Source organism: Lactuca virosa, chromosome 6 (assembly GCF_052849685.1).
Source record: "Lactuca virosa cultivar CGN04683 chromosome 6, Lactuca_virosa_CGN04683_v6, whole genome shotgun sequence".
NCBI lineage: Eukaryota > Viridiplantae > Streptophyta > Magnoliopsida > Asterales > Asteraceae > Lactuca > Lactuca virosa.
This window is the reverse complement of record NC_136431.1, coordinates 179,387,924-179,400,476: the sequence shown is the minus strand read 5'-3', so window position 1 is coordinate 179,400,476 and position 12,553 is coordinate 179,387,924.

The window sequence follows — 12,553 nt, the reverse complement described above, 5'->3', positions numbered from 1 at the left end:
CTCTAAAATCAAAACCTCTCTCTAGAAACATCATCCAAGAACACTCTAAGGGCCTCAAGAAAGTGATTTTCTCCATCAATCAACTTGTTCTAGTGGTAAGACATCTTGATCTTCATCATGTTCTTCGTGTTCTTCATTATGTTCTTCGTGTTCTTAGTTCTTTGAAGGTATGCAACCGCACACACCTGTGTGCAACCACACACGCCTGCGTGCAACCGCACACACATGTGTGCAACCACACACACACCTGTGTGCAACCACACACGCCTGTGTGCAACCGCACACGCCTGACCGCACACACACAAAAAAGTCAAGTTTGGTGACCTTACACTCAATTCTAAAGCCCTACACTCATTTGGGAACTTCAATAGGTGTTTGTAACACCTAAACATAAGTGTTTTCACGTCCCTAAGATGTGTACAAGTGTCTAGCAGTGATCATATACCCTAAATGTAATCATATACGTATTGCCACATGTTAATAGGATCTACTCGCGTGCGAAACATCGGTTGACACTCCACTCTCGTAGCAAATTGTGCTTTCGGATCCTACGACAAACTGTGAGTTCATACCCCTACACCTTTTTCCGTGTTTTTCAATGTTTTCAGGGGGGGGAATACAAGCAAATCATAAAGGTTTTCATAACTTAAAACTGATGTAATTATACGAATTTCTGATAAACTATAGATACTGTATCCCTTTTGTAATATGCGGAGCATAAGGGATGTTTTTCTGAATATATTTACATGGTTTTCGAAACAACAAAGAAACTTATCAAAACATGCAAATTATTATGGGAATAATTTGGGATCTTTACTACTTGCTTTACAAATTCAGATTTCATGCAAAACAAATATATATAAACTATGTTGATTTAGTTTATCCATGTCTAATTTAGAGTATCATGCTAAATAATTATGTTGATTTAACTATTTATACTCTATTATGTTCCAAACGATTTCGAAATACGATAACGACAAACTACTCCGTGAATTAGTTAATACTAGCTTGTGAGACTATCTTCGTTATGCCCTTCGGGGTACAAATAGAACCTCTCCGGAAGTATAACCAGAGTCTCCTGGAGGGAGAACGTGAAATTTGTGGATAGATCTATTCGGGACTGACAATCCCACACCTAAACTGCTAGCTACAGTTAGGCGGGCACGCCTGGGGTGACAAATTTTGGAAATCGTACGACGCCTGAAGAACGTCAAGGAGGTCTAATGTCATATCAGTATGGTTATCCGACTCATAATACGTATTAAACAAACTAACTATGGTCACGGATTCATCTATTTATATCTTTCTTTCTTCTATAGTTTTATGTATTAAAACTACCTACTTTCGTACGGGATGGTATTCCCATGGTTTTCAATCTATATCTGGTACGGGATGGTATTCCCATGGTTTTCAATCTATATCTGGTACGGGATGGTATTCCCATGGTTTTCAATCTATATCTGGTACGGGATGGTATTCCCATGGTTTTCAATCTATATCTAGTACGGGATGGTATTCCCATGGTTTTCAATCTATATCTAATACGGGATGGTATTCCCATGGTTTTTAATCTATATCTGGTACGGGATGGTATTCCCATGGTTTTCAATCTATGTCTAATACAGGATGGTATTCCCATGGTTTTCAATCTATATCTAGTACGGGATGGTAATCCCATGGTTTCAATCTTATTAACTAGACCGAGTAACTAAACGGATAACTCAACTGTACTTATAAGAAAATATGGGATTTTCTGGGAAAACATGCTTACGTATTTCATAACTCAGTAACAATGGCTTTCGATATTACAGGAAATGAATTATTTATCACAGGATTAAATAACCGGTTTTTCTTACAAAACATGCTTATGAACTCACCAGCTTTATGCTGATATTTTAAAACTGCTTGTATTCTCAGGTTCTCGTTAGACAGGTATCCAGTTACATTTTGGAGAAGACGGGGCATATAGAAGTCTCATCTTTACTTTTGTTCAAACTAATGTGTCTATGAAACATGTATTGTTTTACTTTTAAACAAATGTAACTTTTTCTATGTAATGTAATGGTTGTGTTTACTATGCTTGCTATGTACATTGGTTGTGATACTTAACGTGGAGTCCGCCCCGGAACGTTTCCGCCATCAGTTTCGGGGGTGTGACAGACTCGGTCATTGCAAAATGGCGTGACCTTCGAGCGGCTTGCACCAAATTTAATGGCGTATTTGACAATTTTAAAAATATGCACAAAAATGGTGGTCTATAGTCTCGGCTGCAACCATGCAAATTGGGCACATGATAGATTGGACCATAACACCTCTAATCGATAATCTCTCCCTCATAGGAATACTAGAAAGCTGAATTCTCCAAAGTAGAATATTAAGCTTAATAGGAACCCAATTATTCCACCGAGTAGCCTTGTACCCCGAAGGCACCAAACCACTATCCAACGCATACCTTACAGAAGAAACAGAAAAAGAATCTGAGCTATCAAGAGACCAACCCAATCTATCTGGGACCTGTTGGAGCTGAACCCCCTGTACCACTTCCAAGAAAGGAAATCCATTGAGTTTCTTCAATCCCACCTCTAGGCATACGTCTAAGATTATCCGTATTCCACCCACTTAAAAACTGATCCCTGACATTAGTTGAACAGTTCATATCCAAAGCAAAGATGCGATGAAAAGAAATCGAAAGAGGATTATTTCCTTGCCACTTATCATGCCAAAAGAACGTGTACACCCCATCACCAATTCTAATAGGAGCAAGATTATGGAAATCAAAACCCCTATCCTTAAGATTATTTACTATCCTCATAATACCATTCCAAGGACCCATCAACTGTCTCCTTGGAATCAAAAAACTATAATTATCCCCCAAACCATAGATGCTTTTGACCACCCTCACCCATAATAAATTAGGTTTATGGAAAAACCTCCACTTCCAACGTAATAATAAAGCCATGTTAAAGGCAAAAAGACTACCAATTCCCAAACCTCCAACCTCTTTCGGGGCTAGGATTTTATCCCACCGAACCCAATACATACGACCATCATCCAAATCAGCACCCCAAAAAAACACTGATCTCAATCTCTCCAAATCCTTTATCACTGTAAGAGGCACCAGATAAATAGACATCAAATAACTAGCAACCGACCCCAAAACTTCTTTAACTAGAGTCATCCGTCCCCCAAAACAAAGACATTTGGCTTTCCAATCCGCCAATCTTTTCCGGAAAGAATCAACAATAGGACCTCAGGAATCAGTTCTAGCCATATTCTGTCCAACCGGAACCCCCAGGTGAGAAAACGGAAAGCAGCCCGGCGAACACCCCATACAATTAGCCATAGACGAAACTTGATCAGCCGTGACCCCCACTCCATACAACTTTCTTTTGAGAAGATTGATTTTCAGACCCGAGGCTAGAAAGAAACATCGCAGAATACGAACAATATGGAGAGCATTTTCCTGATTCCAATCAGCCAAGAGAACAACATCATCGGCATAAAGAAGATGGGAAATGGTGATTCCTCCAATCTTGAATCTCCTATAGACATTAGCTAACTGAGCCCTAGCAAGGGCCACGTGTAAACCCTCCATAGCCAACACGAAAAGAAAAGGAGATAGGGGATCTCCCTGTCTCAAACCTCTGAACATATGAAATTCCCGAGATGGAGAACCATTCACCAGGACCGAGATAGTAGCAGAAGACATCATCTCCAAAATCCAATTACACCACAAAGAACTAAACCCCATGATTTGCATGATTTCGATCAAATATTCCCATGATAAAGAATCATAAACCTTTTCAAAATCCACTTTAAACATCAAAAGAGGATTCTTAGAGGCTTTACTCCAAGCTACAATTTCATTGAGAAGAAACGCACCATCTGGAATTTGTCTGCCTTTTATAAACGTCGATTGCTCCACACTAACCAGACTATCAATAACCTCAGCCAACCTATTAGCAAGAATTTTACCAATAATCTTGTACCGACACCCAATCAAGCTAATAGGTCTATAATCTTTTACAACCTTCGGGTCTCTAATTTTAGGAATCATAGTGAAATATGACGCATTACAACCCTTAGGAATCGACGAATGCGTATGAAAATGAGAGACCATGTCAAAAATGTCATCCTGAACAATCTCCCAATACCGTTTTATAAAACCAAAAGTGAAACCATCAGGGCCTGGAGGTTTTGAAGAACCTGAGTCCCACATTGCCTTTTTTTATTTCCTCCCGAGTGAAGGGAGCATGAAGCAACTGAATCTGATCAGACGATAAATGAGAAAATTGGGAATCCTGAATTCGGGGTCGCGTACCGTCTTGTTTAGAGAAAAGAATCTGAAAATGGCCACGAAATTCCTCCTTAACCGAATTTGGGTCATCAATCCAGCATCCGTCCTTCAAAACACCTCTAATAGCCATTTGTCTTCTCTCATTATTTATGACCCCATGAAAAAAAACCCGAGTTTTCATCACCTTCAATTCCCCACTTGACTTGTGCTTTTTGGGCTAACTCCAAGTTCGTAACATGATCTAAATCCGTGATATTCTTAAGAATTTTCACTCGTTACTCCCGTAAAGAGGCATCCCCCCGTCAGTCATAAGGCGAGAATCAATAGATTCTAACACATTTTGGAGCTCCTTGCATTTAGCATCCAGTTTGAGCCTCGTAGAAGTGTTCCAAACACGAATATTTGTCTTAAGAAGTTGAAGCTTCTTTTTAAATTTAACCCAAGGATGTGAATCCCTGAGTAAATTCTGGTTTTGGGACCAAAAATTTCTGACAACATCATCAAACCCCTCCAAATTGAACCAATAATAGAAGATACGGAAGGGAGTCAGCCCATAATCAACTGTATGCTCCGATAACAAAATAGGTCTATGATCTGAAATATACTTTTCCAAGACCATACCTGTCAAATGAGGAGAGGCATACAAAACACCATGAGTTGTTAAAAATCTATCCAACTTACTAAAATTTGAACCCCACTTATCACTACATGTAAACCTAGGGCCACCAAGAGAAACCTCAAATAAACCTGCCTGCTCGATAAAATTGTTGAAGCTCCTGGCTGTATTGGAATTAAACAGAGTACCAAATCTTTCTGATTCATCACGAACCTCGTTAAAATCTCCCATCAACACACATTCCCCTTGGAAAGAATAAATAAGTTGGAGAAGCTTCCCCCAAAGAGTTCTCTTAGGTTCAGCCCCTTGCGGAGTATAAACCACAATAAACATGACCGACAATCCTGAAGAAGACCAAATTGCCTCGATAACCGTAAAATAATCAGAAATATGGGAGGATTGAAAGGAGACAGAATCCAAATCCCAAATAAGAAGAATACCACCCGAAGCACCACGAGAAGGAGAGAAAACGTAAGAAAAAGAATTATTACCCCAGCCAAACGAACATCAATATCCTCCATCTTCGTTTCTTGAATAGCTAGCAGATTAACCTTATGTTTAAGACATAAACTACGTACCCAACTCCGTTTATTTTTACAACCCGCTCCTTGAATGTTGATGGAGAGACAATTCATCTCAACACCATTTTATCTCCGTTGCCTTCAACAATTTCTTTTACCCGGTCATAGCATCCCTCCAAGTTGTATCCCATTGCCTTTCCCATCTCTAATGTTTTTTGAATCTCACTTAAGAAAGAGCCCTTATTATACGAATTATCCGAACAAGCAACAAATCTATTACAATTAGAAAAGCCTAGAGGGTGGGTCAGTTCATCTTCTGAGTCAACAACCCCCGAAACCCGTCCAAACCCTCCCGAAAATCCAATTGGAGCATCTGTACGTTTAGCCTTCCTACCCTGATTAGATTCATGAAAGTGACATTCCATAGCCGATGCAGGAAAGGGGCCAGGGGCTGCTGTCGGATTGCTTTTCCTAGCCGAAGCACCTGCTGGAACCGACACAGTTGCCGCCGGGCACTGTTGTGGAGGTTGAACAGCCTTCAGTGGCTGATGCCAAACAGTAGCACTGCAGACTTCATCCTCATGCAGCTGATCAGGAGACCTGTTTGTAGAAAAGGAATTTTGCTCCTTTGTTGTTTCATGTAAATCCCTAAAATGCCCCTCATCACATATAGGATTTTCGCTAATATCATTAGCCCGTCTCTTTTCATGTGTAACACCTGAATTGACTTCTCTACCATGTCTTTCATCCCCCTTCATTTTTTCTATTGTTTCATAAATTCCAAACGGGTCAAATGACCCCTCTTCCTTATCACATTGTAAATCATCAACTTGATCTTCCAATCCATTGCCATTCTCACTGGACCTTTCACTACTCACCTTATTATTTTCCCATGCAAAAGATGGAGTCCACCTAGGTGCTTCCTTAATTCTAACCAAAAAAAATTGATCCTTGATCCTAACTGTCACAACCTCTGAAATAATCTCTTGGAATGAGGAGAGGATACAAATTTTTTTATATATACATCTTCCCCCAAATCATCATCCAAATGTACTATATTTCCCCACTTAGCCAAAATATTTTTGAAAGCTTGTTTACTCCAAGCCCGTAGCGGTAAGCCTTCCACATCAACCCAAATCAAACGGTCTAGAGGCACAAAGTTTCTATCCCATGGTCGTTTCTCAACTATCCAATGATCCATAACATCACTTGCAAGGAAATTTTTACATGCCTCTTTATGTTTAAATTCAAGCATTACCCATAAACCACCAACATAACGGATGTTAAAATCCTCAAATCCTTCATCATAACATAGCATTCGAAGATTAGGCAGCGTAAGAAAATCCCTACCCCTAATGAGGCATGCTCGATTTCTTTTTTCCACAATAAAGTCCCCTGCAGAAACTTGAACAACTTCATCCTTACTCTTTGAGAGTACTTTACCCCCAACTCCTTTTACGACACTTGCATAAGTAGCTGAATGGCAAACAGTTTTTTCATTTACCCTAAAATTCCCTTCTGTGGGGTGCATGAGACTTAGACTTTTTTGAAAATCTTGGTACAGAAGCAAAGAGTTTATGATACCCAAACCAAATATCACATAAGTCTCTAATCATACGATCAGTATCAGTCACATCCACAAATCTTATAAAACCAAAACGTTTTCCCAATCGAGATTTCTTATTGGAAATAAAGACGTCTACCACTTTACCAAGTCGATTACACATACGCCATAGATCACTGTTTAATACATATTCTAGGAAATTACTTACATAAAAGGAAGAAACATTCTTACTCGACTCAGAATTCCCACTCCTGAACATCTGTGAACGTTGGATTCCCGATTTCTTGGACCCTGATTCCTTAGGCTGCCAGCGATCTGTAAAAATTGATCACATTCTTGTATTCGATCTTCAATTGGCTAGTATCCGACTTGAAGAATGAATCTTGAAACTTCTGAATTGTTGAATCTACCCACCGAGGACATTGCCGGCGTTTGGACCCGCCGGTGAAGGTATGAACTTCCGAAATCGCCGGACCCAAATTCAAAAAATTTAGTTTACTTATAATTAATCACTTGTATTACCTAATTCACTTATTAATTAAAAAGCAATAGATTTGGCAACTAAGCAAAGTGTGGTCAAGTTAGTGAGTCGCGAGACACAATCCGTTCGGTATATAACCTTTTGGAAAATCTAACAACCACAAATTGATCGTTATTATTGTAGACACTAGTCTCCGATTTATATCTACTAGTATTACAACTAAAACTAATTCTTAAATTAGATAATAAAGTGACTAATTAAAAATAAACTAAAATAGTCAAAGTAAACTAATTAAAATACAACTAACTAAAAAATATGACCTGATTATAAATAAACTAAACTATTAAAGTGACTAATTATAAATAAACTAAACTTTTAAAATGATAATAAGAATTACAAAAACTTATGGTTCAATGTCGATGTATCGTGCTATTGGAGCCGAATATAAATTTTCACATTAATTGTATCTACCAAAATATATTTTTTGTTTTGTTTGAACTGCACAAAATTATTTCATCGGTGCAGTACAATTAGCTTTATCGCATTATTCGAATAATGCATTTGGATTAAACCGAAGTAACTGCTTATATGTATATTGCAAGTATAATGCTAATATCTTAGAATGTAATGAAACAAAAGGGAAAGGTGTTTGGGGTTGAAAATGGTTTGAAACAATACAATATTTATATTTATATGCGGAAAATAATTGTGAAAAATATTTAAAACTTTGACTGTTAAATAGTCGTTGGGACCGGTCTAGACGAGCTAAGACCGATCTAGATCGGATCCAACCAACTTAACACATTTTTTCGGTACCGGTTTAAGACAATCTGAGACCAAGACAAGACCGATTGAAGCTTGAAATGCCAAATTGAACCCATAGTATCAGTCCTAAGCAACAATCTCAATCTTTTTCAAAATCAATCCATAAGTCATATTGTTCACCTCTAACTACTTTGGGTATCTCTAGGATACACCACAAAAACACTTATAGTTATTATTAACAAAAAAATAATTAATAATAACACTTGCAGAAATAACATTATACTTTTCTATTAAACCTATAGAATATTAGGGGCGTTTTGATTTACGTTATAAAAATGTTCTGAAAAGTGATTATTGCAACTTAAGTCACTCTAATATAGGGATGAGAATTTGGTCCGGAAACCCGAACCGAACAAAACTGAATTAGGCTCGAATAAGTAATTTGATTCAGGTTTCGGGTATCTATATTATGCTTATTCGGTTCTCGGGTTATTCGGTCCGGGTTACCCAAATTAGAGTTTATTCGGTTCTAAATACCCGACCTGAATAAGCATTCCTCGTCCCCTTCTCTGATCAACAGAAATCGAAATCATGATTCACACGTCTGTCTTCGTCGTTCACAACATAAAAAAACTACGCTTGTTCTCGTCGTTTCAAAATAGATCAATCTTCTCAAATATTCCCAAACTCGAAATCACTCATGTCGATCCTGCCTCTTGTTTCAGACTTTCAAAAATCGATCATTCATATGGTCTCTAAGGATTCACGAATTCCTACTTTGTCTAGTCATGAAAAATTGGGCTCCAACTCAAGAAAGTCAAGTAAGAAATTAATTTTCATTATGTTAATCTAATAATACTATGTAAATTTTATTATTTCAATGTGTTATTGTGTTATTTTAGTCTTTGAATGTTTTATGTTGATATATAAAAGTACATTGTTATTCTATTAATCGGGTTATTCGGGTTATATAATACTAATACAGTTTATTTGGTTCTTTTCAGTTATATTAGGTCATTAATCATCTTGTACATGTTATTCGGGTAATAATCGAACCAAACCGACTATTAACCAAACCAAACCGAACTCGTATTGGTTAATTGGTCTGGTTTTCGGTTCATGTAATTGCCCTTATTCGGTTTTTGGGTTATTCAGGTTTCGGGTCGGTTTGGTCCGATTCAGACCCGAATAACATCCCTACTCTAATACACTTTCTATTTGAGCATATTTAATGGTATCTCTTTCTAAAACTTTTTAGTATTTGAAAAACAAATTGGAATTTTTTTTTTCATCCGAAAAGAAGACTTATTTAATAGGTATACAATTTTTAAAGCATACACTGAGCAAATACTGATACCAACAAATATTCCCATTCCCGCATAGCATCCAATGTTCCTTAGACTAGAAGGCATCACATATCATGCCAATCCATCACATACTGGTCTGAACTAGCATGCAAGACTACAAGCTCATACAATAGGCATACAAGACATCTCTCCTAGCATTCTATCATGCAAACATTGAGCAGATCCTTAGCCCTAACTTGCATGTGATTCACAGATTCATAAATCAAATCATATCAGATCACATGTATGGGTATTTTGGAAAAACTTACTTGAGCTCGGTTGATTGCACGCACCACACCCTTTCTTATCTTAGAAAACTCTTTTCTAAAAAAAATACTTTTCTTTTTGAAAACTTTATCAAATCCTCAGTTTGAGTTCAGCCCGAAAGTATGTCCAAATCCCTCAAACGAAGGCTCTGATACCAACTTGTAACGTCCCAAAAATAAGACCCAAAAATTTTATTTTAAATTAATAAAACAGTATTCCATAAACATCATCATAAGAATCCAGATAAAACAATGTGTCAAATATCACATCATATCAGAGTAAGTCAAGAAAATGCGGAACAAGGTGGTGTGTGCTCTACAATCATCCCGAGCTCTTCTTTTGGGAAACAAAAATACATGAAACATAAACTGAAAACCGTAAGCACAAAGCTTAGTTAGTTCCCCAAAATACCACATACCTATCATGCAAATGGGCCCAGTCCTCGGGTTCATTCCAACCCAAAAAGCAAGTATGGGCCCCGCCCTGGGTCCTCGCCATGGGGTATATTTAACCCCGAACAAATCACAATGGGCCCCGCCTAGGGTATATTTCAACCCATCAAGCCATATTGGTCCCCGCCCAGTGGTGTATTTCAACCCGGCATGCCATATTAGGCCCCGCCCTAGGGTGTATTTCAACCCGTCATGCCATATTGGGCCCCGTCCTGGGGTGTGTTTCAACCCAATCAAAACATCTATCACATAACAACTAGCATATTACATAACCAGATAATGGGATGGCCTTGGTGCCTTCGATCCGTAGACATAGTGAGAAGACTCAGCTCGCTCTGCCGAATTTCACAGAAAGAATCTTTGGCTGCTGGCCCGCTAAAATCCTTACGCTATCAATCACAAAATAATCATCCAATCAATAATTGGATCCTGACTCACCCTACGAGCCCAAACTAGGGTAAAAGACCTTTTTACCCTTCCCTATACTTGGCCTAAGGCCCGAGTTCAACATAATCACTCAAGGCCCAACTATGGCCCAATTTAACAAATTGGGCCCCCAAAACCCTTTATGGGTCTAGCATCCAAATAAGCCCAAAAGATACCAACCAGAAGCCCAAAAAGAAGTCTAATGGCCCAACAAGGCCCAAACTAAGAAAACCCAACAATGGACCAAACCTCAAAAGCCCAAAACGATCCTCTGGGGAGTACGCCCAACGTACTCGAGACGTATGTGCTGTGTACTCTACCACGATGCGCAATATACAACTTTATGATGCTCGTCCCTCGCATTAAGCTGAGCGTACCTCCTCATACGCCAACGTACTAGTCGGGAATCCAAAAACCCACATTTTGCTCTTAATGGGTTAAGACAAGATGTCCAAAACATAGATTTGGTCCCTAGCCAAGGTCTTCACCAATAAAGTTTTCAACTTTGCTCACAAACACGACTTAATGGGACTCAACACTTAAAAAGGAACTTAATATGAGCTTAATACATGCATGGACCAAAATCTTCCATAAAGTTTCCATTTTTATGAACAAGGGACCTTAGTGGTGCTTAGATCTAACATCCACTACTTCTAGAGTAGATCAAAAGCTCACCTTTACGACAAGGAACTCAAAAATGCCAAAGAACTCCATAAAGTAGATCCAACCAAAAAGATCATCAAGGTTAAAGCTTTTTACCTTAGGAAGCTTTCAAATGGAAAGATACTCCTAGATTTAGAACCTCAAGCCACACCTCCAAATGATTATCCTATTCTTCTTCTTCACAAAACACCCATCAAGCATATTCCAAGCTCAAAATCACCAAATTGCACATAGGGTTCGATTCTAGGGTTAAAAATGGATGGAGACTGAAGGTATTAAGGTTTGGTGAAGAGAAAATGATCTTGAATAGGGTCCAAAGCCTTAAAATAGGATTTGAATGAATCAGGAGTACGCCCCGCGTACTCCTAGTACGCTTAGCATACTCCTCTCAAGATCGTGATCCTTCTCCTTCGTACACCCAGCATACACCGAGGTATGGCCATCGTACTTACCCACACCTCCCTATGTACGCCCCGCGTACTAGGGTTTTTCCTTAAACCTTACAACCTTCTAAAGGCCGTAACTCCTTTGTTATAAGCTCGATTCCAACGGTCCTTATATCCACGAAGAGGTAATGAGATGTTCTACACTTTTATCAACTCATACTCGCCTTAATATTTCCCGAACAAAAATCCAATTTCCATAAAAACCCGAGCTAACACTATACCAAGATACCCCTTGGATCTAAAACACAAATCGAACACCCGGATCATCTAAATTACCTCACCCACACCCAAATGGGAAACGATTCGGGACAGGGAATTACAACTCTCTCCCACTTAAATTAGATTTTGTCCTCGAAATCATTCCTTACCATCCCAGGCGCCAGACGGCTTAAGCAACACAAAAACAACCCCGAGATACAACACCCTTCCCAAATGCAACCGAGCCCAATCCTAGCAGGGCTTCCCAAACCCAAAAAATCCTAGCAGGGCTTCCCAAACCCAAAATAGAACGAATCCTTTCCCAACCTAAAACAATCCCATGTAAAATAGCCACATCTACTCAAACTGAAATCTGAAGCCTCGAATCTGTCTGACTCCCTGACAGACCGCCTGCACTGAACCAATGCTTATTCCATTCCACTTATCCATCGAACCGACTACTCAACTTCTGATTACCTAAGGTTCCCACTAGAAAACAAAATAATAGACT